We start from the raw sequence: 27,901 nt of genomic DNA, 5'->3' as shown, positions 1-27,901 counted from the left end.
TGAAATGGTATGCCAACGTTTTTTCAGTCTCTTTTCTAATCAGATTATTTTGAGTGCCTCTTCTCTGTCAGACCCTTGCAAAGCAGTAAAGATGCTACCAAGAAAAGCAAGACCTGGATCTTGTGTTCTAGGACAGAGAGGTGAACTTTGTCCATTTGTGAGTGGTAGAGGGACACAGAGGAGGGAGTAATGTGCAGCCCACTTGGAAAAGTGGCTCTTGCGAGAGATGAAAGTTGACCTTGGTCCTGAAAGATGAGTAGGCATTTTCAGACAGCACACAAAGTTGAGGGACATTCCTGGTGGAGAGGAAGGAACTAGGCAAAGGCATAGAGCTGTAAAACCACATCATTCAAAGAACTTACTAGTGTTACTGAATGTGCATAGAGTCCTAGGATTGGAAAGGCCAGGGGAGAAGCAGACGAGATTCTGCAGACGTGTGGGCAGGCTGAGAAAGTTTTGTTCTGCAGGCACGGGGAGTCCTTGGTGAAGCTTTTAAGCAAGGTATTAACAGAAAATTATTTTTTTTAGGTGTAGGTATGGAGTTTGGTATTTTAAAGATTATGTTCAGTCAGGCTTTGGTTTTCATTTCCGTTTCAAGTTCATTAGTTTGGCTCTTACTTAATATGCCCTTTTGAAACAAGTAGATAATAGAAATTGGTATTTTTCTTTTCAACTGGAGTTGGTCATTGCTTTCTACAGTAGAAATTATTGGAGCCTGTAGCCTGGGATGCATTAGCTCTCATCTACACTCCTTGGTCTGAGGTGGGACAGCAGATGGTCGTCTTGGTATTAGAAAATATTTTGTCTATCGTCACATTGGGATAGGTGTGTGTAGGTTTGGTAATTTTAAGGATTTGTGGTTTTGGATCTTATCCTTCATAGAGGGTATTTTTGATCTTTGCTATATACATCATAGGAAGTGTGAATATAGTTGTATGAAATTCTTCTAAAAAGCTTGAGTGCCTCTTGTTTATTAGCTGTGTGTGTGTGTAGTTGATGATACGAACTGTCCTTGCTGCTTTTGGCGTTCCTGAGCTGCCAGTCCTTTTTTTCTTTTTAAAAGTAATCTCTTTGCCCACTGTGGGTCTTGAACTCACTTAATGTTAGATCAAGAGTTGCATGGTCTGCCAACTGAGTCTGCCCGGCATCCTTCTGCCAGTTCTTTTTAATGGAAGCATTTGTCTGTCTTTAAGGCATGAAAGTTGAGGCCAGCAGCACATCATTTAAATAGAAGCATTAGAAACTAGGTTGGAGGTAGTTGTAGGATTTTGAAACTCTTCAGTGCCTTAAGAGAATAAATGTTACGTGTATAGCACAGAACAGTAAATAGTTTTAGCTCTTGGTAATGAATCTTACACTTAGGTTTGTTTTAAGGAGAGTATTCAAATGGTATGTTCATTGAGATGTTGAGGCAACATTGAGTACTACATAGATGTGTGTGTGTGTGTGTGTGTGTGTGTGTATTTAAAGATTTTACTTATTAGAGAGTGAGAGACAGCATGAGCGAGCATGAATGGGGTGAGGGGAGAGGGAGAAGCAGACTCCCTGATGAGCAGGGAGCCCGATGCAGGGCTTGATCCCAGGACCCCAAGATCATGACCTAAGCTGATGTTTAACCAACTGAGCCACCCAGTTGACCGATGTTATTTTTAATTTAGGAAGATCATATGCAAGTAGATTTTTTAAAAAAAGAGCTCTTCTAAACCTTACCTTTCAGAGTTGAAGTTGTTCCTACTTCCTTGATGTTTTTTTTTTTTTTTAAAGATTTTATTTATTCGACAGAGAGATCACAAGTAGGCAGAGAGGCAGGCAGAGAGAGAGGAGGAAGCAGGCTCCCTGCCGAGCAGAGAGCCCGATGTGGGGCTCGATCCCAGGACTCTGAGACCATGACCTGAGCCGAAGGCAGCGGCTTAACCCACTGAGCCACCCAGGCTTGATGTTTTAAAAACATCATTTAAAACACCCATTCCTTGATGTTTTAAAAATACCCACACCCCCGGGGTGGCTGGGTGGCTCAGTCAGTTAAGCATCTGCCGTCAGCTCAGGGATCGAGCCCCGCATCATGTGCCCTGCTCAGTGGGGAGCCTGCTTCTCCCTCTTCTGCCCTTCCTCCTGCTTGTACCCTATTTCTCTGTGTCAAATAAATAAATGAAAAAACTTAAAAAAAAAAAAGGTACCCACATCTCTCCATGGTGTCTCTAAAAGACTTTTTATTAGTTTAGGACTTAATCCAGGGAGAACACTTTCTGAGAGCACCATGCCTGGGATTAAAAGAATTGGACAAATTTGTATTGCCCATTCCTGCCTGTGCCCTTTCCTCTCAGAACCGCCCCCCCCCCCGCCGCCGCCATGTTGGTTCTCTCAGCCTTGTCCTCTCCTGTAACCCACCCAGCCTCTGACACACACAGTTCAGCAGGTGGGGAAGGAATTAGGGATGTGAAGGGTCTGTCCTCTGTTGTATTTACTTCCTGCCTTTGGCAAATGTAACACATGTTAACATCTTGGCAGCAGAAAGTGGGCCGGATCAGTTGGATACAAGGTGACTGTTTCTAAAATAAACAAAATGAAACAGCATCATCTTGAATTTGTGGGCAACATGTGGGACTGAGCAAATGAGACTTTTGCAGGTGGTTTGGCCATTAGCTGTGAGCATGGAAGCCGTGTGCTAGGCAAGTGGACAGGATGTTCTCTGTGTGTACTGTATAACCTTGGAGCCTATATCTATTTCCATTGCCCCAGGAATGAAAGCTACGTTCCTTCTCCTTAGCTTTCAAAACAAAAGCAAATCTTTGTAACCTAGACTGTTGTACAGTGCTGGAGAGGATGGTTCTTGTCCTGAACTTGATTTTTGGTGGGGCTTTCTTTTTTTAGGGGGAAAAAAAACCCGTTCTGTTAAAACTTGAGGATGAATGGTTTCTAAAAAGTGAGCAGCACAGAACTTATCACTTGTGATTCCGGAGCAAATGACTGGGAAATTTTAAAGCAAATCTGTTAAGATCTATATAAGCTAAGCATGTTAATTTCTGTGGTAGGTAAAGCCAGTGCTGTGTGTCGGAAGACTGTTTTCCTATTTTTCTTGTAACCCCCTTGACCTGGATATGTTTAATGGCAGAGAACTTCTGTGTTAAGCCAATTATAGTGCCCATTAAAAGTTTGTTTAGAGTCTTAGAGTCCTGGACGAAATAAATGTGATTATCTGCCTCTTATTTAAAAAAAAAAAAAAAAGAAAGAAAGAAAAGATGAAGTCATTTAAAGAAAAATTAATAGGTGCAGGAATACAAACTGAAAACTTGCACCAGAGGAAACCTTCTGTGAGTCAGAGGGCTCTATGAATTTCTTCTGTCATGACGTTAATAATTGAACTTGGTGTAAAAGGCACATTTTAGCTGGATGGATTTAGGCTGGCAAAGGACAAGGAATTTTTTTTATTATAGATTGTCTTTGCATTGCCTTTGATCTGTTTCTAAATCCAGAACTCATAATTGAAAGAAAACTCTGGAACTCAGTATACTTATGGCTTTGGAGGTGGGGGGCCAGGCTCAAAGGTTACTCTGTTGGGGATTAGGGAGTTCTTTTGAAAGACAGGCAGACTGGGGTTTGGGTCTCTTAGCCTGTTGGCTTGGGCTTTGGCCACAGGTGCAGGTAGGCTGTTGCAAAGAGTTAAAATTCTGCTGCTCAGCAGATGCCCTTCCAGTGTTTCTTTCTGGTGCTCTAAAAACCGTACGTGGGGAAAAATAGTCGTCTTCTGTTTGGAGGTTAGGGGCATTGTCTGCCTGAAAGCACCAGTAGTATTATTTAATACTTATTTTAAAGTTTGAGGCAGCAAATGAAGAAAACTTCGTACCATTTAACAAATAGAACCAAACCATCCTTTTTTTTTTTTTTTTTTTTTAATGTGTTTCTCCCACCCCTTTAAAGCTATAAAAGTTACTTTCATAGCCTCAGGGAAAGAGACTGCTTCCACTGAAGGTCAGTTCCAGGAGGGCTGGAAGTGGAATTGTCAGTCGGTCTATAAGATAAACTGATGATAAGCCTCTTCAGGTGCTTACTGTGTGTGCCAGGCACTGTGCTTTCAGCACTTCAGAGATCTTCTCAATCCTCAGTAACCCTGAGCCGTAGAGCCTTTTGTCATTCTTCCTGTTTTACAGACGAGAAACCTGAGGCTTAGGCCCCAGTCTCATTGCCAAGTAAGTTGCAGGGCTGGGTGATAAACTTGGGCCGTCCTACTCGAAACCCACTTAGTACACAGCAGTGCTGATACTTCCCCAGACCGCGTGGAAAGGAGGGTGGTCTTATTTCCCCAAGGGAGCGGGCTCCCAGAAGATAGGTTAATGCCATAGGCTGGTGCGGAAACCAGAACTCAAGCCTGGGTCAGGTTGAAGTGAAAGCCTGTATTCTTTCCACTGACTCGGTGTATTGTATTACCTCTTAGAGCACATTACTCTAGTATCTGATTTACTAAGATCTTTTTATTTCTGGTGCTGGCTGCTCTCAGTTTATAGACAGGGTTGTTTAAAAAGTTCATAGGTGCTTTGGAAACCAGAATACATGGTCTGCTGGCAGGACGTGCTTGTACCTGGTGGTGGTTCTGAGGCCGGAGCCCGCTGGGACAGCTGATACGCTTCCCCTTCTTGGCGCCTGTGATAGCAAAGCCAGTTCAAGACCTCCTCTGAGTTCTGAGGAGGAAGAGAAGCAGATAACCGTGTCCCTGGTTGTTTCCAGGGTCCGTGTTGTGTCTGCGGATGTTCTCTGCCTTAGTGCAAGTAACACAGATAAGGTATGGCGTTGAGGGTGAGCACAGAGGCTCTGAGGTCACACTTGCTTCTAAGTGTGTCTGGACCAGCTCTGGGTTCTCACATTCACTCAGTGATATGAGATGAGGCTCTTAATTTCTCAAAGGCTCAGTTTCCTCATCTGTAGAAATGTGTGTGTGCCCTCCTTGTAGGGCTTTTAAATGAGATAGACGGGCGTTAGGGCTCAGCATAGTTACCTGGACCTGGTAGGTGTTCAAGAAACGACGGCAGTCGTGGTAGAGATGGGAGTGATTTAACCTGCTTTATGGTCCACCCATCTCTCCTATTATCCAAGTTTTTGTCCAGGTGAGTGCTTATTGGAGTAGAGTGTGGTATAACATTCTGAATCGGATTTAAGGTTAAGATTGGGGTTCCCTTTATTTTGTAGTCATGGGAATCAGTAAATTGAGTTGTAATTTAAATACTGTGTCCTCAAAGTATATGTTGTGAATTTTTATATAGTTTAAAATCTTTTTTTTTTTAAAGATTTTATGTATTTATTTATTTGTCAGAGAGAGAGAGAGAGAAAGCACAAGCAGGCAGAGGCAGAGAGAGAAGCAGGCTCCCTGCTGAGCAAGGAACCCCACATGGGACTCGATCCCAGGATCCTGGGATCATGACCTGAGCCGAAGGCAGTGGCTTAACCGACTGAGCCACCCAGGCGTCCCTATAGTTTAAAATCTTAACTTTAATTAGAAACATGGTTGTATTGCACAACATTTTTTTCTTTAAGATTTTATTTGACAGACGGAGATCACAAGTAGGCAGAGAAGCAGGCAGAGAGCTCGGAGGAAGCAGGCTCCCTGCTGAGCAGAGAGCCCGATGCTGTGCTCAATCCCAGGACCCTGGAATCATGACCTGAGCCAAAAGGCAGAGGCTTTAAGCCACAGAGTCACCCAGGCGCCCCGCGCACAACATTTTTTAAGGGTTGAACATAAATTTAGATGAATGACTTTGATAATACCAGTCTTCATGAGGCTTCTGAGTTCTCGCTGCATTTATTTATTAAAAATTTTATTAGAGAGAGTGCACATGAGTGGAGAGAAGAGGCAGAGAGAGAGGGAGAGGCAGGCTCCCCTGCTGAGCAGGGAGCTGGCATACTTTTTGTTTTAAAAGAAGAAACTGAGGTAGGAATTAGGGATGGGCTTTGCCCAAGAGTTATTGATTAAAGGAGGGGTGGGCCAAAAATACTATATAAAGGGCCAAATAGTAAATATTTTAGGCTTTGTGGGCCATTATGGTCTTTTTTGCAACTCTGCAACTCTGCTGTTGCAGCACAGAAGCAGCTCTCAGTAATACATAAATGGATGGGCTTGGCATGGTACAATAAAACTTTATTTACAGGGGCGCCTGGATGGCTCAGTCATTAAGCATCTGCCTTCGGCTCTGGTCACGATCCCAGGGTCCTACGTCAAGCCCACATCAGGCTCCCTGCTCAGCGGAAGCCTGCTTCTCCGTCTCCTACTCCCCCTGCTTATGTTCCTTCTCTCACTGTGTCTCTCTCTGTCAAATAAATAAATAAAATCTTAAAAAAAAATAAACACAAAAAACAGCTTAATTTACAAAAACCCACAGTGCCATAGTTGGTAGACCCATGGCCTAAAGAAACATACTCCATTCTGTTTCGCTGGAAAGTCTTGCCTTGGTCTCAATCTCTGTCCCTCATGAAGATCACCCAAGACTGACCTCTGGGATCCTTTTCTGAGACACATACCTCCTGAGCATTCTTCCTTTTCAGAGCCTTTGTGGATAGACTATCACTATTTGGTTTTTCTCTGAAGCCCATTTCCCTAAAGTCCAGGGTGCATTTCTGACTGTGCCTTGCATCCCCGTCACTGTCTTGAATCAGTGAGCAAAACGTCTGAATGCAGTGTCCTATCTGTATGTCAATGTAGATTTATTAAAGGTTGTTTTTCCTGAGGCTTCATCCTTAGTCTTCTTTTCAGGTAAACTGCTTTAGGATAAAATGATTAAGGTGAGTTGTTTCCCAAACTCTAGATTGATACAGCTTCCTGTCTTTCAAACCTCTCTCCAGAAGTATCCTAACTGGTCCTGAACACTTTAACATATATGATATTGATTTCTATGTTACATCTTCCAAAGTCAGACTATGGGGTGTGTGTGTGTGTGTGTGTATTTTCACTCATTTGTTACCCAAGTGGGAAACCTGAATGACCCCTTAACTCCTCCTCCATACTGTGTGTTCTGCCTCCTTGGGATCTTAACTCTCCCCTCTTCTCTCTACCCCTAGCACCACTGCTTTATTCAGGCTCTTGTGATCTGCCTGGACTGTTAGAGATCATCTCAGCTTCAGGGCACCTGTGGCTAGTCTCTGTCTCCTTTCAGCCTACCTTTCATTTTGCTGCTAGACTGATCCTGTTTTTAGTACATCCGATCGTGCCACTTCCTGCTTAAAGCCTCTTTCTTGCTCTTCAGTGCCTGTGGTTTAAAGCCCAACCTGGGTATAGAGGATCCTTTTCGTAGAGAGGGAGGGGTAGTGCCTTCCTATGGTGAAGGCCCAAGATGGGGAGCTGCACCCTCCCAGCAGGTGACCAGCCTCTCAGAGGACAGTGGCTGGTTGTTTCGCAGGTTCCTGTTTCTTCTGGCTAAGTTGCCTTTATTCTTCAGTATTCACCTCAAGCTTTGCATTGTCCTCAGAGCCATCCTGGAACTCCCACACCCATCTCCATATCTACTGTAGGTCCTCTTCCTGTCTTGTGTGTGCTCCAGTAGCATTCTTGGTTTTGGCCATGAGCAGTTACACTTCATAATCAACAGTGTGTGTGTGTGTGGCTTCAGCTCCTTCACGCCCCCCTTGTTAAGCTGCTCCTTGGAGTGTAGATCCTGTATCTTTTATACCTTTGTCCCCAGCTCTTAAACCGTACATTATATATCAGAGCGTGGACATTTTGAAGAATGGTAAGCATTAGTAAAGAAATAGGGCCACAGGTAATGTCTTTCTTTCTTTTGGGGGGGGTTCTAATTTCTACTCTTCTGGGGCAGTTAAAAAAGCCTAAGGATAGTGGTAAAAGGAAACGATCCTTGGACCGGGGTTTATGGTACCAAAAAATGCTCAGTGGACAGGCCTGGGGCTTGTAACGGATCCTTGAATGCTCTTCCTGGCCTGGCAGCCCCTCCCTAAAGCTGCAGCTCTTCATTTGGAATGCTGGTCAGAACTCCCGGGGTGCTTCATCAAAGTGTGTGTGTCTGATGAATGCTTACCACCCTCCCCACACCCCCAGTTCTCTGTGGGGCAGGAGAGGCTAATACCCTGGTGATCCTTATGTATTTCTTCTCACATTTCCAGTCAATGCTCCCCCACACCCCGACATTTCTTCATGCTCCTTATGTTCCGTAATTCTTAGGTCAGTCTTAATTCCCTTCTTCTGAGATAGGGGTTTTAGGTGCAGGGAAGTCCACATGATGAAGATGTTTGCATCTCAGTTTAGAGCCCTGAATGCAGGGACACCTGGGTGGCTGAGCGGGTTGGGCCTCTCCCTTCAGCTCAGGTCATGATCTTAGGGTCCTGGGATCAAGCCCCACATCAGTCTCTCTGCTCAGTGGGGAGCCTCCCTCTTCCCCTGCTGCTCCCCCTGCTTGTGCTCTCGCGCTTGATCTTGCTTCATCTCAAATAATTAATAAGATCTTTGGAAAAAAAAAAACGAACCCACCCTGAATGCATTTGTATTTTCTAGTAGAAACTTGGGTAGAGGGGGATTCATGTTCCAAAGTAAAATAGTGTACTTCAGATACAGGTGAGTTAAATTGGCTTTTATTCATAAGGAATTAACATTCTGAATTAAGTAACGGGCTTAACTTCTGAAACAAAACTCAGGTCTGCTAACTAAGTAAGGAATCGCAGAATCGGACATGCCTCGGTGGTCAGCACACTATACCTCTGGGTGTACCTGCCTACTATACTCTGATTTCTTTCTTTTTTTTTTTTTTTTAATTTATTTATTTGACAGAGATCACAAGTAGGCAGAGAGGCAGGCAGAGAGAGAGGAAGGGAAGCAGGCTCCCTGCCGAGCAGAAAGCCCGATGCGGGACTCGATCCCAGGACCCTGAGATCATGACCTGAGCCGAAGGCAGCGGCTTAACCCACTGAGCCACCCAGGCGCCCCTATACTCTGATTTCTTAACAAGAGCTCTGAGAAGCAGCCTTGAACCCTAGGTTGGCTCCTGGAAGCTGGGGTGGGAAATAGGAAGGAGATGCATGTTTGTATTTCTCTGAAGTTAAATCGCAAATGTTCAGTTATTTGCTGTCATATTGAGACGTATATTTGGCTGGTTTTGAGATTGAGCCTGTGCAGATAGTTAGCTGGAGCCTCTAAAGAAGAAACCTCTTCATTGTTAAGTGATTGCTTAGTAATCTACATAACAAATGAGCCCTTTTGCTTCAGAGATGTGAAATAGGCATCTATAAGTGAATAGTTCTTGAAACTAAAGTTGTTAAGACAAAAGTTCATCTTTTCACGGCAGGGTTTCTCTAGAAAGTGCTCTTTGCTCTATTAAAATGCAACTAGTTTAAACTAGGAAAGCATATTCCAATAATAGGTCCATGCAATTAGTGTTTCCTATAATGGAGTGAATGCTGGAATTTTTTGTGCATTATCATCATCCATTGGTGTTAGTCCCAGGGGTACCACATAATAGCTAGAAAACCCTGATTGAGAGATGCACACAAAGGTTTCGGTCTTAATTCATAGGCATGCTTTAGCTCCTCAGTCTAATAAAATGTTAGGCTCTTAAACCTAATATTTTTTGGTAAGCATCTGCTTAGGATGAAATTAAGAAACGGTGCTTCAAAACTATGTCATTATTTCAAATTAGAAGAAAATGTTGAGGTACTCTTCGTTCAGTGCCATGTTCATATTAGACCTTGTATTGAAATGGCACAGTGGTGTGCTGGTGGATGTTGCACAACTGCCCGGGGGGAATAAAGCCCTGATTTGTAGCATTTGCTGATTTCCGAAGTGTAAATACTCCACCATGGCTGGTTTCAGAGAACAGGTGTGATGTCACTGAACTTGGGAAGAAATGCATAGAGTGGGGGTACCTGGGTGGCTCAGTGGGTTGGCCTCTTCCTTGGTCTCTGGTCATGATCTCAGGGTCCTGGGATTGAGCTCAGCAGGGAGCCTGCTTCCCCTCTCTCTCTGCCTGCCTCTTTGCTGCTTGTGATCTCTCTCTGTCAAATAAATAAATAAAATCTTAAAAAAAAAAAAGCATAGTCAGCTGGCTTCACACTGCTGAATTTACCTCCGCGGTCACACGTTCAGAATTTTAGAGCCCATGTATTTGCATCTGTTGGCGGCTTGTAATTTTAATACACTCTTACCCTGTTTTTCCATTTGTTGTTGTTGTTGTTGTTTTCAAACTGGCCTTACTGATGTATGAATTATGTGTAGTAAAATTCAGCAGTTTCAGGTGTGCAGTTTGATGAGTTTTGACATATGTATACTCCCACCGCAGTCATGATATTACCGCTTCTACACACAGTTGCCAGATTAATCTTTCCAAAATCTTGGATTTCTAAAATCTTCCACCACCACCTCTGTGTAAAACCATCCCTGACTATACACTGCCCATAGGATAAAGTATAAAACTTCGTGCCTGGCTCTTTGCGATCGTCTTCTACGGTCTGGTTCTCTGGCCTTACTATTGCCTGGCTACAAGAATCCCTTATTCCAAAAATACTGATAGCTGGTTCCTGCATTTGTGCCTTCGTTCATATTTCTATCCTGTTTGCAATACTCCTGTTACCTCACTTTGCTGCCTTCCCCCCCCCCCCACGTTGCTTCTTATCTTGACTGTTTTGCCTTTCTTTAAAAGTCTGGTTCCCACCCCATTTTCTTACACAATCCAGTCTTTAGTAATCCTCTTTAGATCTATCTTACCACTGTTTTTATTCATGTATTTATTTTTTAAAGATTTTATTTATTCATTTGTCAGAGAGAGAGAGAGCGCGAGTGAGCGAGCAAGCACAGGCACAGAATAGCGGGCAGAGGCAGAGGGAGAAGCAGACTCCCTGCTGAGCAAGGAGTCCAATGTGGGACTCGATGACGCTGGGATCATGACTCGAGCCAAAGGCAGCTGCTTAATCAACTGAGCCACCCAGGCGTCCCAATTCATGTATTTATTTAAAACAGAGCGAGTGCACACAGGAACGGGGAAGGGGCAGAAGCAGGCTCCCAGCTGAGCAGGTAGCTAGCTGGTCTCAGTTCCAGGACCCTGAGATCATGACCTGCGCCAAAGGCAGCTGCTTAACCAACTAAGCCACCCAGGCACCTCTGTATCCTCTCACTATTTGCACTTAACTCTGCAACTTGTATCGAAATCCCAGGTGTTTTTGTGGAGTATTTTGGTCTTCTCCAGCAAAACTGTCAACTATGATAGGTTAGGAAGTGTGGTACAGTTCAATTTTTAGCACTTGGCATTCTTCTCAGTAAATACTTAGCTCTTGATGACCGAGTTTTCAGCTCAGTGAGTCACAAACCCAGTGACACTGTTGGGGAGAATACTGTGCCATATCTTAAACCTCTTAGAAGATGAGGGTTTGGCTTGTTCTAGAGTGTAAGTTTGTAGTTAATGTCTCTCAAAACCAGTGTTAGTCATTAAAACACACATTGGAACTTTTATCTCTGCCTTGGAAATTCATTCAAAGGTAGGTAGTTAGCATCATGGACTTTGAACTCTTGGCAAGATTAAAACATGTAAAGTAGGTCCCAAAAGAACATTCTGTGTTCTTTCAACAAGCTTTATTTCACTTCTTGAAGTACTGGTGAGAAGTCAGGAGGGTGTATCTCATTGATTTCCTTCCTGTCCCAGGAAGCCGTATTATGGTATTCTGAAAGAAATTACGTGTCTTTTTCAGTAACTTTAAATTGTTTTTGTTTTAAAGATTTTTTTTTTTTTTTTTAATTTGACAGATAGATCACAAGCAGGCAGAGAGAGAGGAGGAAGCAGGCTCCCTGCTGAGCAGAGAGCCCGATGCGGGGCTCAATCCCAGGACTCTGAGATCATGACCTGAGCCGAAGGCAGTGGCTTAACCCACTGAGCCACCCAGGCGCCCCTTGTTTTTGTTTTAAAACTTGTACTTTCTCTGTCAAAAAATTGCAGATGGAGTTGTTGAAATCTGACATTGAATCACCACCTAACAAGTGTAAAATCATTCTAGATACCGGTCTTTGTTTCACAAGACTACCCTGCAGGTTCCTTTTCTCTGTCCTTTAAATACTGGGGTTTGCTCAGGTTCCACAGTTGGTCTTCATCCCTTGTTAGTTGATGTACTTTCCTTGGGTGATTTAATCTATTTCCCTAATAAAGGTGTCTCCAAAATTTAAAAATTCCTTCTCTTTTGAGTTCCAGTCTTGGATGGCCAGATGGCTACCGGACTTCTCCACTAAGCTGTCCTTAGGAGACTGCAGATTCAACATGTCCTAAATAGTCTTCATATCCCTCTCGTTGTTCTTGCTCTCTTGCTCAATGGTATTGGCATTCCCAAATAATTCAGTTCTAAAATACTAGAATTATTCTTGGCTTGGCCCTCTTCCTTCACCTTCTCCTTCAGATCCACCTCAGATGTTTTTCTTAATTCCTAAGCATTTTTCTTCTGTTTGAAATCAGGCTAACATCTTCCTTTGTTGGGAGAGAGTCTCCCAACCTCCAAGTATATAATTGGTGAAATGAGGGCAAAGCCCTGTCCCTGGCCTGAGATGAACCAAGCTCATGAGTCTGAAAGGTAAAATTGGAAAACCTGTACATTATTTACAGCATGCTGGCATGGTGCTATCTCCTTATAGGCGGACATCGCTAGCAGCCCATACCATAACTAGAAGGTTATCTGAGAAGGAATCAGAAAAAAACAATGAGATGAATCAAATGTTTAATGGCTTGTCATAATCTGATGATGCCATCATCTTGTAATGGAGAAATCCCTTGTGACCAGAAAACTGTCTTTGAAAACTGCTCCTCCTCCCCTGCTCAGTTTCTTCAGTGGCCCCTGACAACCTTTTTCTCTAATTTTCCTTTAGTGCTTATAGGGCTGACCCTTTCTGTTGATACCTTTTTCTTTGCATACATAAATACATTCAGTTTGGCTCAGGATGGCTTGCACGCTTTTCTTCTTGGTTATTACGCACTGGTACTGAGTTGAGCTTTGGGGGTCATCTTCATGTGTTTGGAGCAAACTTCTGTAGTTGCCATGTAAGAACAACTTTTAGGAGGGAGCATCACTCCCTCCTAAAAACACCCTCTCCCTTCCCACTCTCTGAGGTTAGGAACACCTTCATTAAGCCTCCTTAGTTCCACTGGGTAACTTTTTTTCCTATCCATTTTTTTTTTTTTTAAAGATTCTATCCATTTATTAAGAGTGTGGACAACAGGGAGAAGGAGAAGCAGACTCCCTGCTGAGCAGGTTGCTGGATGCAGGACGCAGGGCTCAATCCTAGGACCCCATCGTGACCTGAGCCTGAGCGCTCATTGTAATCCAAGCAAAGAACAAATCAGATAAAGGTCCTGTCCTCTTGGAACTTGAATTTTGTTGGAGGTGAAGGAGGATATAAACAAAATAGTAGGGGCGCCTGGGTGGCTCAGTTGGTTGAGCAGCTGCCTTCGGCTCAGGTCATGATCTCAGTGTCCTGGGATCGAGTCCCACATCGGGCTCCTTGCTTGGCGGGAAGCCTGCCTCTCTCTCTGCCTCTGCCTGCCATTCTGACTGTGTGCTCTCGCTCTCTCTCTTTCTCTCTCTGACAAAATAAAATAAAAAATCTTTAAAAAAAAACAACAAAAAACAAAATAGTACTTCTTGTAAGACCTTCGCAGAAAAGGCTGCAGATGGAGAATAACGGGGGGTCGGTTGGGCTGTGTACTTCAGGTGATCAGAAAGGTATCTGAGGAAGTGGCATTTGAGACACCGTAAAGGATAAGAGGAAGCAAGCTATGTGTAGAAACAGGGAAGTCAGCTAGCCAGAAGTAGCAACCCATTGCAAAGGCCCTGAGGAGGAGGAGGGAGAGCTTGTTGAGTTTCAGGAAATGAAAGAAGACGACCATTGTGACTGGAAAGGCTGAGAGGAAGAATGTGGTATGAATCTGTCTTTGTAATAATAACTTGTCTCCCTGGCTGATGTGGGGGTTCAGAGTTAGTACAAAAGGCTTAGAACAGTACTCAGCCCATTTGAGTGCTAACAGGGGTAGCTTTAGTATTTGTGACTAAGAAGGGTAAGTAGCAATTTAAAAAATTGGAAAGGGACTTCACCAGCATAGAAGTTAGTAAGAATGCCATTTTGGGAACAAGTTATAGGTTAATAATCCCCTCGTTAATAATTTCTAACATCAGTATAATAAGGATCTAAGCAGGGGTGCCTGGGTAGCTCAGTCGTTTAAGCGTACAGCTCTCGATTTCCGTTTGGGTCCATGATCTCCGGGTTGTGGGATCGAGCCCTGCATTGTGCTCCACGCTGGGGGTGGAGCCTGCTTGAGATTCTCGGTCCCTCTTCCTTTGCACACCCCCTTAAAAAAAAACAAAACAAAACTGAGCATATTCAAATTAAAAGTCACTCATGTATATAACTCTTTAGTATTTGAGAGATGTAGTTTGTTTCATATGTTAGTAACCAAGGCAGACTAAAATGATAGCTGTCCCCTGCTAAAGCTGCAGATACGGTTTTTGTTTTTTTTTTAAAGATTTTATTTATTTATTTGACAGAGAGAGATCACAAGTAGACGGAGAGGCAGGCAGAGAGAGAGAGAGAGGGAAGCAGGCTTCTTGCTGAGCAGAGAGCCCGATGCGGGACTCGATCCCAGGACCCTGAGATCATGACCTGAGCCGAAGGCAGCGGCTTAACCCACTGAGCCACCCAGGCGCCCCGAAGTTTTACGGTTTTTACTAATAGCAAATACTGAGCCTTTCCTTAATCTTGTATTTACTGTACTTTTTTTTACATTGAGATAAACAAGGCATACAGAGATTTAAGTGACCTGCTCAAGACCACATGGCAAGTAAATGATCAAGCTGAGATTCACATTAATGAGTACACTCCTCCAACCACTAGAATCCTGAACTTGTATTCTTACAAAGTCTGTGTTCTTGGAAAAAAGCCCTCTTCTTTCGAGTTCCTAGGGAAACCCTGAAACCAGTGGCAGAGAGGTGGCTTGGCCTTAGGACTTCAATGGTGTCCTGTCAGTCTCCAACATGTGACTCTACAGTCCTAGATTTCATGATCTCAATAGTGCAGATGTTGAATATTTTCTGTTAAGTGCTGTTAGTGGTTCCTTTTTAACAGAGAAATTAATACTCCTGAGCACATTGTGGTCAGGGATTAATCCCTTTCTGGCTTCCTTCAGCTAGCATATTTTGTGAGTCCCCTTCCTTTGCCTTCCAGCCAGCATGTGCTTAGGTAGTGGCATGCATGCTACCTGCCCAAGCCAAAGAGGGAGAGAGGTAAATTTGTAAGGGAAAACATTCAAATACAAATACTTGTCTTGATGTGTTTAAACATGTTGAGACAGTTCTGAGTTGAGGGACAGATGAATGATAGATACATTGGTTTCTTGTTTGCTTAGTTTAAGGCAGTGATTATTTCCTTGGGGGAAAAATACTGAAAAGAAAAAACTTGGTTATATACTGTATGTCTGTGTCTCAGCACTGAATAATACTTACATGGTCATTAGGAGTGTGATCTCTGCATAGGAGTTTGACCAGCAGTGGTGCTGTACCTGTGTTCCATGGACAGGGAGAGGGAATGTGGGGGACGGTGAAAGTTCTGATACTCCATAATGAGAAAGTCAGTTGATAGCATTTGTAATGAGAAAATCAAATAGTATATAAATAAATAGATACATGGAAGGTAAGTACCATTTTATGTCTGAATTATTTCCTACAGGATCTCTTGTTTTAAGTAGTCGAGTAAACTGCGGCTTTTAGTAAATTTGGAGACCAGAATTATTTCATAAAATGTTAAATAGCTGTTGCTAAGATACTCTCTGTAAATCTGTATAAATCTTCATGAGTATTATTTTGTATCCTCTCATATAGCAAAAGTAGTTTGGCATAAGGAGCTATTTAAAATATTAGGACTACCCAAGAAACAAGAAATTAATTTCACATCCTCTTTGGGGCATAGATATAAAAGTGCAAATACTTTATGTATTTAGAGAGAGAGGTAAAATACAGTGCTTGTCGTTTAATCAGATGATGTCATGTCAGACTAAACTCCTCCCTTTTTTTCACCGTTCTCTGCCCAGGTTCTGGAGTAAACCTGTCTTATAGGTTAAGTGAGATTTAATTGGCTAGTCTTGTCTTTGAAATGGCTAATGAAAGGTACTTCATCTCTTAGTGCATTTTTGTTTATGAATCCTAAAGGGCCACCTTCACATGCAGGTGCTGTGTTAGGCAAGGAGGAAGGTCAGTGGAGTGGATCATTTTCCCTTGGGGCACCCAGCCAGGGCTGCAGTTGAATTGGTGAACAGCAATTGGCGGTATAGATGCCAATTGTCGTACTGTTTAAAGATGAACTTTGTTGGGGCACCTGGGTGGCTCAGTGGGTTAAGCCTCTGCCTTCGGCTCAGGTCATGATCGCAGGGTCCTGGGATGGAGCCCTGCATCGGACTCTCTGCTCAGCAGGGAGCCTGCTTCCTCCTCTCTCTCTGCCTACCTGTGATCTCTGACAAATAAATAAATAAAATCTTTCAAAAAAAAAAAAAGATGAACTTTGTTTCAGCATGAAAGCTTTTTTTTTTTTTTTTTTTCCAAAGATTTTATTTATTTATTTGACAGACAGAGATCACAGGTAGGCAGAGAGGCAGGCAGAGAGAGGAAGGGAAGCAGGCTCCCTGCTGAGCAGAGAGCCTGATGTGGGGCTCGATCCCAGGACCCTGGGATCATGACCTGAGCCGAAGGCAGAGGCTTTAACCCTCTGAGCCACCCAGGCGCCCCTCAGCATGAAAGCTTTAATACCAGTATTGGTGAGGGTATGATGAAAACAGGTTGGCTTTTAAGATGGTGATTAGAAAGTAACTGAATGCAATCTTTTTGAAGGACATTTATCAGAATTAGGTATATATCCCTTTGACTTAGAAGTTCCACTTCTGGAAATTGCAAACAGAAACTTGAAAAAGTAGAGCAATAGGCATGTACCGGGGTGGTCATTGTGAAGTTGCAATAGTGTGAAAAACCAAACAAATGGGTGCCTGGGTGGCTCAGTGGGTTCAGCCTCTGCCTTTGGCTCAGGTCCTGATCTCAGGGTCCTGGGTTCGAGCCCTGCAATGGGCTCTCTGCTCATCGGGGAGCCTGCTTCCTCCTCTCTCTGCTTCTCTGCCTACTTGTGATCTCTGTCAAATAAATAAATAAAATCTTTAAAACAAAAAATACGGACAGTGAACTACCAGTTCACTAATGGCTGCTTAAGTTTATGACTCTTTGATTAAGGGGCGGGGGGGCGGTGCTTAGGTCTGTATGTACTGCTAAAGATGTCCTCCATGTGTTACTTGGAGAAAGGTGTTTACAGAACGCTTTATGCTTGTGTGTCTGTGTGTATTGTGATGTGAATGAGTGTGTGTGTGAGCACTTGTGTGCATGGTAAGCTGGTGGCATCTGGGTGGTGAGACTGTAGAGTGAAGGGGTGGGAAGGCTGCTTTAGGCCCCACTCAACATTTTAAAAGACAGTTGAGGAAGGAAACCTAAAACTCTGTATTCACCAGCGGAGGTTATTAAGTCGTATCAAAAGGTGTTCTCCAAACAGCACTCTGCCCTGTGGTCGTGGCACCAGCCAACTGTTTGTCTCACTTGGTGGCATCTGAACCTGTCAGTCCTATTTGACCCTGTGGTACAAACATAAGAGAAGGAAACCTAATAGTTTTGTCACCTTTTCAGTGCCAAATTTTCTTACTATATATACACTCACTGTTCTGTGTATCTAGGTTTGTTTTCTCTGGTTTTGCTAAAAAAAAAAACAACAAACAAAACAAAAACACCTTTTTTCTTTTCCACATTGTTTAATTATTCAGGAAGCACTCCTTGTGAGAAACGTGATTTTTCATTTCCTTCCTGTACCTCTTAACAATACAGTCTTTATTTCTTACAGCTTATGTGTATTTAAACCTCAGACTTTCTACTTGAAATTATTAGGCTAGCTTCCCTATCACTGTGTATCACTTGCATACTTCCTAATTGTACCTGATAGCCTGTTTCTTACTGCGTGTTAATCGTTTCTAAGGGTCTTGAGCGAGCAGTCTTGCTGGCATGGCAAGAAAGCGTCCTCTTTCGGCGCTGTCACCTGTCACTTGTATGAAGCTTAGAACAGCTCCAGCCGTGTTTGCTGTATCTCACTGCACACCTAGTGTGCAGTCCCCTTTTCACCCCTCAGCTCTTGGCTTTCCAGGATTTTCTGCTTATCTAATCATTTTGGGGTTATTTTCTTATGGTAGGGTGTTTAAAAGGTACTTTAAAAAAGTACTCCCCCTTCCCCCATTTTAACATTTCTTTTGCTTATTTTCACTATGGACTTTTCTGGAAAAAAAAAAAATTCCACTTTCTTCTGAAAGTTGTCATCCAAGTTCCATACTAATTACTCATGAAGATGATAAATATAGCTTGTAATAGCTACTTGAACATATCAAAAGGGATATTTGCCTACTACCTTTCATAAAGTTGTTAGCAGAATTTCAATCAAGACATTGCTATTTTCCCTATTACATTAGATTACATTTTAATCTGCCCCCCCTTATTTTTTTGGCCTTTATTAAACTTCCAACATGGGGCACATGGGTGGCTCAGTCAGTTAAGCATCTGCCTTCAGCTCAGGTCATGATTCCAGGGTCCTGGGATCAAGTCCCTCATTGGGCTCCCTGCTCGCCGGGGCCTGTTTCTCCCCCCCCCCCCCCCAACTCTGGCAAATAAATCAATAAGATCTTGAAAAAATAAGGGACACCTGGATGGCTCAATCGGTTAAGCTGCTGCCTTCAGCTCAGGTCATGATCCCAGGGTCCTGGGATTGAGTCCTGCATTGGGCTCCTTGCTCAGTGGGTAGCCTACTTCTCTCTCTGCTTCTGCCTGCCACTCTGCTTGCTTGTGTGCGCTCTCTCTCTGTCTCTGTCCCTGAAAAATAAATAAATAAAATCTTTAAAAAAAAATAATAAAAAAATAAAAATACAAAATAGGGCACCTGGGTGACTCAGACACTTGATGTCTGCTTTCGGTTTAGGTCATGATCCCGGGGTCCTGGGATCAAGTGCTGCATGGAGTTCCCTGCTCAGCAGGGGAGCCTGCTTCTCCCTCTCCCGCTGCTGCTTCCCCTGCTTGTGTGCTCTCTCTCTCTCTCTGTGTCTGTTTATTTAAAAAAAAAAAATCAGTAAATAAAAAATAAACTCCCAACACATAATTATTGCTGCTACCTCTATGACTCTTCCAAATGGGTAATAGAAACTAGGCTCAGTTGAATACAGACATAATCCATTTGTTTTGGAATGCAGCATTCTAGGCACTGGTAGACCGTGCTTTAACTTAGCATTCTATCCCCTTTGTAGTTCTGCTTTATTCACTATAAAATCATGACCGTGAACTTGAACCAGTTACTTAGTCCTTTGCACATGTATTGCTTTAAAAAGCCCGAGTCTGTGCTGCTCTCTTCCCCTTGCTAATTTTTCTGAAATCAAGGTTAAGGTGTTAATATTTGGCATCTGCTCTGCTTAATGAACATGAAGTAGTAAAGGAAACAGCAGGTGTTGGTCCTTCATGTTCTGGAAAAAACTAGGGAATGAGGAGGTACTTAGGACTGGAGCTTTAGAGCAGTGATTTGTAAGGGCACACTAATGGTTTGCATGTGCATGTGAGTTCTCTTTCTCCTTTCCTCTGCGTTAACAGGCATTTATATTTGAATTTTAAAGAATTTGCTTTAAGAAATTCTTGAGTTTATTGATGTTACAAAATTACTGTGGGGAATTCTTAGTGTCTGGGGACACAAACTCATAATTAAGACAGTATGGACAAGGAAAAGGAAAGAGAATCATCCAGGTTATGAACCAGGATCTCTCTGTAAGTAGCTCCATGACTTTTGAGATGACTATAAAAAGAAACGGATAACCACATATCTAAGATCTCCTCTTGCTCATCTTCTGTGATCCATTGCTTTTCACTTTACCATAATCTTCATCTGTAGAATGGGTATCACTGCTTGTATTTATTAATTTTTACACAACACTTCGCAGTTGTAATATAATTATATTACTTGGAGAGTGGCAAAGAAAATACTTCCTTTAAAAATGTTACTGCTGGGGTGCATGGCTGGCTCAGTCAGCAAAGCATGAGACTGCTGATCCCAGGGTAATGAGCTCAAGCCCCATGTTGGGCATACAGCTTACTTAAAAAAATAAAAAAATCCACTGCTTACTGTAAATGATTCACATATGCCTTGATTAGAATGTCTGTGGGTAGGGATTATTAAACTCTTTAACTGTATTCATTGAGTGATGCTGCAATCTACATCTCAAGTGTTAGGGTGAAAACTGGTCTACTATGTTTAAAACAAAGGAAGTAAAGTTTTCAAAGATGATTAGAGAAGAACATGGATACCAGATACACTGCATAGATATTCCATAAAGCTGTATTAAATTTAGCTTACTGAGAAGCTGCTTCCTGATGCAGCTTGTCCTGAAACTGTGGATGGCACAGTAGAGAAGCATGCAGCCCAGAAGGGGAGATAGGATGTATTTTAAGTTTGTTTCCATTAGGATTTTGCAGAGGGCCACCAGACTGTTTGCATGTTTCTGTATCATTTATGGGGAAATTATATGTTTCAAAGTTCTCAAGTTCAGGTGCTGTTGTCATTCTTAAGGTTGTGATTCATTTGTTTTTATTCTCCAGCCTACTGTGATTAGGTAGTCTGCCTCTGGAATGACAGGGTTCTTTCTGTTTACTTCTCTGACATGTGGACAGTGGCTTCATCTGCCTCCATACTGAGAACAGGGGACCTGGAAGTTGTAATTAGGTACCACTATCTTTTAATATGTCCTACATTAAAAAAATTTTTCCCTTAAAGAAATTTTTTTTTTTTTTTTTTTTTTTTTTTAGAAAGTTGGGGAGGAGCAGAGGGAAAGGAATAGGCAGACTCTTAAGTGGGCCCCACAACCAGCACGGAGCCTAGTGCAGGACTCAGTCTCATGACTGAGATCATGACCTGAGCTGAAATCAAGAGTTGGATGCTTAATGGGTGCCTGGGTGGCTCAGTGGGTTAAGCCTCTGCCTTTGGCTCAGGTCGTGATCTCAGGGTCCTGGGATCGAGTCCCGCATCGGGCTCTCTACTTGGCAGGGAGCCTGCTTCCTCTCTCTCTCTCTCTTCCTGCCTCTCTGCCTACTTGTGATCTCTCTATGTCAAATAAATAAAATCTTTAAAAAAAAAAAGTGGATGCTTAACCTACTGAGCCATCCACATCCACAAGTTTTTCCAGATCATTTGTTTAGGTTTTCATTGTGAACTTGATGTTTCTGGGGTGTCTTTGGTCTTGGGAATCTTTTAAGTAGTTTTTCTCTGCAGTTCAAAGCTATACTTTAAATCTGTAGATTTTAAACTAGTTCCTTGACAGTATCACCTTCCATAGAAGCAGTGTAGTTGGATATATATAGCCTTCTGATTAAAAAAAATAAGACAACACGATAGGTATTAGAAATTAAAGTGAATTTTATTATGAAATTTTTCAACTGTACACAAAGATAGGTTTTTTTTTTTAAGATTTTATTTATTTATTTGACAGAGATCGCAAGTAGGCAGAGAGGCAGGCAGTTGGGGGGGGCAGGCTCCCTGCTGAGCAGAGAGCCCAATGCGGGGCTCTATCCCAGGACCCCAGGATCATGACTTGAGCTGAAGGCAGAGGCTCAACCTACTGAGCCACCCAGGCACCCCTGGAAAGATAGTTTAATGAATCTTTGTCACTTAAAACTTTGTAGTTATCAGGACTTTGCCACACATCTTTTCTTCTCTGAAGTACTTTAGGGCAAATCCCAAATGTCATTAGTTAACAACTACATACATCAGTTGACCCCTCTTAAAAATAATGATGGTTAGGTAAATAGCCATAACGTCATTATCATCCATAGGATTATAAGGGGTTCTTTGGGTAGATGGTTTGTTTTTAACGTAGTGTTTTTTTTACCTTTGAATCAAGCTATAACATCATGGAAAACTTTTTATTTTTCTTAAGGTTTTTTTCCTTAAAAAATCTTAACTTACTTGACAGAACACAAGCAGGGGGAGGGGCAGAGGGAGAGAATCCCCAGGCAGACTCCCGACTGAGTGGACCGAGCAGGACTCGACCTCACAACCTGCGAGATCATGACCTGAGCCAAAACCAAGAGTTGGATGCGTAACCAAGTGAGCCCCCCGGGTGTCCCTACAGATAACATTTTAAAGGATGGTAGCCCAGTGACAGCTCTTAAATCTAGCTATATAACAACAACAACTGTGCAGGGGGGCACCTGGCACCTGGCTGGCTAAGTCGATGGAGCATGGGACTCTTAATCTTGGCATCATGAGTTCGAGCCCCATGTTAGGTGTAGAGATGATTTAAAAAAATAATAAACTTAAAGAAAAGGAAAAGAAACTGCCAACGCCCTCAGCATACAGTATGGGAAGTTTCTATTTTAGAAAATAAACATATGCCCTGTTAGTTCCTATGGTATCATTGTATTTTGTGGTGCTGTACCGTAACCATTATTCATAATAACAACATCAAGAAAGGTAGGGGTGTGTGTGTGTGTGTCGGGGGTGGAAGGGAGTCTCAAATACGTAGAAGAAAACAGTTTTGTTTTTTTTTTTTAAAGATTTTATTTATTTATTTGACAGAGATCACAAGTAGGCAGAGAGGCAGGCAGAGAGAGAGGGGAGGAAGCAGACTCCCCGCTGAGCAGAGAGCCTGACATGGGATCATGACCCGAGCCGAAGGTCATGAGAAGACCCACTGAGCCACCCAGGCGCCCCAAGAAAACAGATATTAAAAGAGACATTAAATAATTGTTGCTTAAGTAAATTTTAGTCCTGTGGAAACTAATTTTAGTCAGTTTTGTGTATTTTTTACATTTAAAAAATTTTTGAATTTTTTTTGGTGTCAGATGCTGGGCCAGGTACCTTTCTTTGTAGGTGTTTGAGCTTCAGCATCCCTGTGAATGAGGTAGTCATCTCTCCCCAGCCCCCTCCCCTTGCCTAGAGATTGGAAAACAAGCTGAGAGTTAAGTGATTTGCGAGGTGACTCCTTTTAAATCACCAGTTTTCCAGCTGCTTATAGTATATGGCCACTTGGCTTATCCATTTATACTTTAAATGGCTTCTGTGTTCAGAACTGAACTTAGCATCTTCCATAAAAAACTTGTTCCTTCTGTCCTGTGCTCCACTTCGCTGTTAATAGTATCACCTTCCCTGTCTGACAAAGCTAAAACTATACTTAGATCTCAGACTGGCAGTTCCAGGCTGTGCCTGTCTGGCAACTTCATTCATGTGTTCATTTAATGTAGTTAATTGAGTGCCTACTGTGTGTTGAGTACTCTTCTAAGCTCCAGGAACGCAGCAATGAACAATCCTTGCCTTTAGAAGCTTGCATTGTAGTAGTGGGAGACCAGTGATAAAGTAAAATACATAGTATATTAGTTGGTGACAAAGTAGCAGTATGTGGTTGTAAGTAGAAGTAGAAGGTTGTAAGTAGAAGGCTTTGCTGAGAGAGACCTTGGAGCACGTGCTCTGTTTGCATTTAGAAATTAAGATACTGGCTTAGAAATCTAGTTCTTTGGTTTCTCATGAAAGTGAGATATTCTAGCAACACTGGAGATGTCTTTTTAAATTTTTTTTTTAAGATTTTTTTATTTGTCAGGGTGCATGAAAGAAAAGAGCACAGCAGAGGAAGCGACAGAGGGAGGAGCAGGCTTTCTGCTGAGCAGGGAGCCTCATGTCAGACTTGATCCTGGGGCCTTGGGATCATGACCTGAGCCAAAGGCAGACGCTTAACTGACTGAGCCACCCAGGCATCCCTAGCAACACTGGAGCTTTCTACTAGCTGTGCTATATCTAGTCAGTTGTAAGCTTCTGAAGTCTCTGATCTCTCCCATCATTCCAAGGCATTAGTTGAGGCCTTGAATGTTTGCTTTCTTTCTTTCTTTCTTTTTTTTTTTTTTTAAGATTTTATTTATTTTATTTGACAGAGATCACAAGTAGGCAGAGAGAGGGGAAGGGAAGCAGGCTCCCCACCAAGTAGAGAGCCCGATGTGGGGCTCAATCCCAGGACCCTGGGATCATGACCTGAGCCGAAGGCAGAGGCTTTAACCCACTGAGCCACCCAGGTGCCTTTTTTTTTTTTTTTTTTCTTTTTAAGACTTTATTCATTTATTTGTCAGAGAGCACAAGCAGGGGGAACAGCATGCAAAGGGAGAAACAGACTCCGTGCCCAGCTGAGAGCCCAGTGCAGGAGTCAATTTCAGGACCCTGGGATCATGACCTGAGCTGAAGGCATATGCTTTACCAACTGAGCCACCAAGGCACCTCTGGCCTTGAAGGTTTCTTTTCTGTTCTTTATTTGCTTTAACTGTTTAATCACACCTTCAGCTGTTCTGCACACCATGGCTCAGTTACCTTTGTGTAAAGGTTTTGTTTTTTTTTTTTTTTTCTTTTTTTTCTTTGTGCTGTCACATTTCACTAAAGAGTTAACTATAAAAATTCTCCAAAAAGCTCACTCTAACCTCAGGTAAGAGTAGACCTTTTTCTACCCACACTTTAATGCATTTTATAAAATATTTGGTATCTCTATAAGCTGTTTATAAAAATAGATTAATTCAGGCTTGGGGTGAGTTTGTTCTGATTCACAATGTTCTATTCCTTCAACTAAAGTCACAACTTAGCATAGAGGACTTGTTCTTTTAGGACCAATGCTGGGTCAGAAGTAGAAACTTTGTTGGGTGCCGTTAACTTTTTACAAAATTGGCAATCAAAGCCACACTTTACAGATCAAGTGGGTGAGCAGGGGCCACACATAAGAGCATGTGTGTGCTGAACCCCTAGTAAAGTGACCCTTGGGGCATGAGCACAAAAAGAGCCCCAAGGAAGCCCACAGGTGACAGGCAGGTGTTTCCCTGGAGCATGTGGCCCCAACACCAATCAGAAATGAGGGGCTATCGGACGCCTGGGTGGCTCAGTTGGTTGAGCAGCTGCCTTTGGCTCGGGTCATGATCCCGGCGTCCTGGGATCGAGTCCCACATCGGGCTCCTTGCTCATCAGGGAGCCTGCTTCTCCCTCTGCCTCTGCCTGCCATTCTGTCTGCCTGTGCTTGCTCTCTCTCCCTCTCTCTCTCTGACAAATAAATAAATAAAATCTTAAAAAAAAAAAAAGAAAGAAATGAGGGGCTATACCTCTGCTTTGCTGCGCTACACTTCCCACTGCTCGGAGAGCCCCTGCCCTTACAGGGAAGAAGGTTTACACTCTGTTGACTGAACACACGGGCAACTCCTGCTCTGAGGGGGGACACCAAAGAGCACTAAAAGTTTTATGCTAAGTTGTGCGGTGCCCACTGTAAGTTGATGTGTGCTGTGTGTGCTGTGCCTAGAAATAACCAGCTAGTTCACCAGATAAAATCCATGCTTTGGGGTGGTTGGTAATCTGGTCTTTGGCCTGTTTTCTAACACTCCCCAGGGTCCACTTGTCAAAATAAAAATGTAGTTCTCCTTATTTTGTGGACATAACCCTGTGTTTTTCTGGTTTTGTTTTATTTTATTTATTATTTTATTTAATTTATTTATTTGACAGAGAGAGATCACAAGTAGATGGAGAGGCAAGCAGAGAGAGAGAGAGGGAAGCAGGCTCCCTGCTGAGCAGAGAGCCCGATGCGGGCCTCGATCCCAGGACCCTGAGATCATGACCTGAGCCGAAGGCAGCGGCTTAACCCACTGAGCCACCCAGGCGCCCTCTGGTTTTGTTTTAAATGTGTCTCCCATCTCTACAAATCCAAATCCCATATCCCATGCTGGTTTTTTGTTTGTTTGTTTGTTTTTTGTTTTTTAAGATTTTATTTATTTGAGAGGGAGAGCATGAATGGAGAGAGGGAGAAGGAGACTCCCTGCTAAGTAGGGAAGCCAGTGTGGGGCTCAGTCTCGGGAACCTGAGATCCTGACCTGAGCCAGAGGCAGACACTTAACCCACTAAGGCACCCAGGCAGCCCTCCTGTGCTGTTCTGAGGCCTGTGTAAATTCACCTCTCTCTCTTACCCACAAACTGAAAGAAATCTATTCCCTAGTAGCAAACTGCTTTTGCATTTACTCTTTAATGTACAGATCTCATGTTCTCTTGCTAAACTTTAAGATTCTTGGAGGCCGGCTCATTTAAGAGTAGTTTTTCTTTGGGCGCTTGGTGGCTCAGTTGGTTAAGCGACTGCCTTTGGCATAGGTCATGGTCCTGGAGTCTCAGAATTGAGTCCCACATCAGGCTCTGTGCTGGGTCGGGGGGATGAGGAGGTGGGGGCGAGTCTGCTTCTCCCTCTGACCCTCCCCCTTCTCATGCTCTCTCTCAAATAAATAAAAGTCTTTTTTTTTTTTTTTATTTTTTTAAAAGATTTTATTTATTTGACAGAGAGAGAGAGAGATCACAAGTAGGCAGAGAGGCAGGCAGAGAGAGAGAGGAGGAAGCAGGCTCCCTGCTGAGCAGAGAGCCCGATGCGGGGCTCGATGCGGGGCTCGATCCCAGGACCTGGGATCATGACCCGAGCTGAAGGCAGAGGCCTTAACCCACTGAGCCACCCAGGCGCCCCATAAAAGTCTTTTTAAAAAGAGTAGTTTTTGTTTGCTTTATGGCTCTTGTGTGTGAGTGTTTATAGAATATTTAGTAAACCAACTTTTAATAGAATAAAGACTGATCCTTTGTGGACTTAAGAAATGCTAACACTATTCTCTGTAGCTCAGTTTAACAGATTTCTATCACTTGATGTGGAAAGCTTAAAATATTTTGTCTGGGATTAGGTAATAAAATTACTTGACTTTAGGAGATACTGACACGTGTATGTTGTTGTGCTGATTGCTCTCGACACTGTATTACTGCTGCCCAGAGTGAGATGAATGATAAAAATATGCTTTTATTTTTTATTTCATCACTGGTAGAAGGATTTTTCCTTCCCTCTTATTGTCTTGCATCCTTTTCCCCATGATTATTTTCTCGATGGCTTTGATTTCTGCTGCTTTCATTATTTGTCTTTGGTATAAAAGTCTTCCCTTCAACTAATGTAAAGAATACAAACCTTTCAAAACCTTTTTTTTTTTTTTTTAATTTAAACTTTAATGTCACCCAGGAGCTTCTGTTACTGTACATGACTGTTTTTTTGTGTGCTTTTTGTTGTTTTTTTTTAACAGATGTCCTTTTGTTTAAATTATAATTATTGGGGTGCCTGGGTGGCTCAGTTGGGTGTCCCAAGTCTTGGGTTTGGCTCAGGTCATGATCTCATGGGTTGTGGGTCAAGCCTTTCGTGGGGCTCCACACTCAGTGGGAGTGTGCCTGAGATTCTCTCCCTCTGCTCCCCCCATGTATATGCCTACTTTCTCTCTCTCAATCTATAAAAAAGAGCTACATCATCTTAGTTCTACACTGTTAGGCTTGTTAAATGTTGAAGTTCCAATAACTGACTACATTCTTAATTTTTTTTTTTTTTTAAGAACTTCAGTGGAAAATTTCAAACATAAAAGATCAGTGTGATAAATCCCCAGGTACCCATCATTCACATTCCGTTAATTCCCACCTCAGGGCTTACAACATTTCTTCAGTACCTTTCTTCTAACTCTTGAGGCAAATTGTAGACATCATATAGTTTAATTAGTAAGTATTTCAGTGTATGTCTTCAAAGGAGAAGTATTCCTTGTAAACATAACCCCAGGGGCCCCTGGGTGTCTCAGTCATTAATCATCCACCTTCAGCTCAGGCCATGATCCCGGAGTCCTGGGATCGAGCCCCACACATCGGGCTCCCTCCTTGACAGGAAGCCTGCTTCTCCCTCTCCCACTCCCCTTGCTTGTGTTCCTGCTCTTGCTGCATCTCTTTCTGTCAAATCTTTAGGATTTGATTTGATAAGATTTGATAAAATCTTTAGAAAAAAAAAAT

The 27,901-nt window shown here is 42.8% G+C and overlaps 1 protein-coding gene across 3 annotated transcripts in view; it reads left to right on the top strand.

Moving 5' to 3' along the window:
* The window catches only part of UBE2H (ubiquitin conjugating enzyme E2 H), a 108,427-nt gene that overhangs the window by 32,116 nt on the left and 48,410 nt on the right, over positions 1-27,901 (top strand). The gene's annotated exons all lie outside the window — the stretch shown is intronic.

Source organism: Lutra lutra, chromosome 11 (genome assembly GCF_902655055.1).
Source record: "Lutra lutra chromosome 11, mLutLut1.2, whole genome shotgun sequence".
NCBI classification, from domain to species: domain Eukaryota; kingdom Metazoa; phylum Chordata; class Mammalia; order Carnivora; family Mustelidae; genus Lutra; species Lutra lutra.
Note: the sequence above shows the minus strand (reverse complement) of the source record. Positions and strands in the feature narration are given on the sequence as shown.